Source organism: Cyprinodon variegatus, unplaced genomic scaffold (genome assembly GCF_000732505.1).
Source record: "Cyprinodon variegatus isolate N-32 unplaced genomic scaffold, C_variegatus-1.0 Scaffold341, whole genome shotgun sequence".
NCBI lineage: Eukaryota > Metazoa > Chordata > Actinopteri > Cyprinodontiformes > Cyprinodontidae > Cyprinodon > Cyprinodon variegatus.
In genome coordinates, this window is record NW_015150794.1 from 137412 (window position 1) to 139580 (window position 2169).

Sequence of the window (2169 nt, forward strand, 5' to 3'; positions counted from 1 at the left end):
CACAGGGGACTTTGACCAAGCGTTAATATGTGACGAGTTGGAAGTGAGAATATGCTGGGAATATATAACAAAATGCAAACAATATCCTTAATTAATCACACCTGTGCATACCAGTTTGCACACAAAATTCCACCTCATCGGCTTATAGTATGTTAAGCTTCACTTAAACCCATGATTTAACTAATAGTATTGTTAGACAAAAAGATGGCACTTACCTGACCAGAAACATTTTTGGTCCTCTAATGTGGAATTTAAAGACAGAAGGAGTCTATTTAATTTCATGACAGTGTAGAGGCTCCAGTGGCCTTCAGGTGTGTTTTTCCTGGAAGTACCTGTCTAGTGCCCTTAGTGACTAAAACGAAGTGCATCTTTAAAGTTCCTTCTATCAGGGCGCTCAAGTGGTTCCAAAAAGGGCCGCGTGGCTGCAGGTTTTCTTTCCAACCAAGCAATTTCACACCAGACATCATGTTAAGACTGGACTTACTTCATGAGATGACTGGAGTCTGGTGTGCCATTGCTTGGTTGGAAGCCTCACAGCCATTTCTGGAACCAGTTTGAGACGCATGATCTAGAACCAAGATGGAAACCACTGCTGAGCAGAAAACAATCCTGTTTCTCATATCTGAGACAAAAAGAAAAACATCCTGATGGCCTTCAAGACTTTTATGGTAGACTATGCATTTTAAAACACAGTCTCCCGTATCGTTTGTACTCCATCTATTATTCAGTTTCAACCTTTTTGGATGTTGCAAAATGTTTACTTATAAGTGAGATAAGTAATAATATATGTTGGTAATCTAAAATAAAAATGCATGTTATAACACCTGGATCAAAGTAGTTCAGTATGTGTGGGACAACTATAAATATAGAAGGACAGAGCTGTATAAGAAGTGACTAGCCAGGTTCTAGAGTAGTGATGAGAGAAGGAAAGCAGTCTAAAAGAAGGGAAATGGGAGGCTAAATGGGCTGCCCGCTGGGAGCTTTGCAGCCAGGAATAGAAACAGACCTCAAATATTGCTCATGAATAAACTCTGTACCAACTACCAACATGGCTGTAACGTTATAGTGGAGCCCAGTAGACAGTAGAGCCCAACAATAGCAAAACTAAAGGTTTTATTGGATATTTTCAATAGGCTTATAATTTTGATGTCGGAAAAACCTGCAGGCTACCCCTGTTTCCCAATACCTCCCCCACCCACCCACTACCACCAACTCTCACAAACTTTGGGAACCAGTGGTTTACAGGTCAAAAGTAGCAGTTTTGACTTAATGCTGGGAAGTTTCCTGTTTACAGTAAACAGTTGTTGGGGGATTTTTCCTTCAGGTTGGAAAAGGTTAAAAAATCTCTCTGCACAGACAGGAAGGAAATTCAAAACCCTATGACCTGCCTTTATGCTTTAAACACACAAATATTCCTCCAACTCAAAGAAATGCAGCAGTTCATAAATCATAATCTTAACATTTTCCCATTTGTCTGTTTTTGTCTCTTTTAGCGATTTGACTTTGGTCAAATCAACATGTAAAATGTCACATAAAATTAACACTCTGATACTGACTCTGACTGTTTCTCAGTGGATTTGTTCCCATTTCAAATCAGTGTTAAATTAGAACTCTACGAAGAGTATATTTTCTGAAATTAACTGTGTACCTTTTAAAGTCGTAGGGAAGTCATATTTAAATTGTAAATCATTGTGGCTTAAATATGTATATAAACATACTCTTTATCAGATCATATTGTCCAAAAGTTAGACCATTTTTATTTATTTTTTTAAATCCTGTCTTAAAAGCTGTGGGGGTTTTTTTTTCTTTTTTTTTGTTATGTTATGCAGGTCAGTTAGTTATATGTCAGCCTGTACACCTAAATTCAGCCAATCATATATCAACAATGTCAATCAAACTGTTTCAGTTATTGCATCTTGATTCATATGTCGCAGCTAATATATGCAACAGTTGAAATAAGAATTAAGAATAATTTACTCTACCATTGAGTTCCATCCTAGTGTTCACGAGGATGGACATCTGTGTCTTCAGCAGGCGTAGAGCTAACAGAACTGGCAGCGTTGCGAGGCAAGGGCTCAAACATGTACGGCTGTAAGCCTTCTACACCTACACCTTCTACACAACATCTTCTTCCCCGCTTTCCTCCTCTAAATAAAAAAAATGTATGAC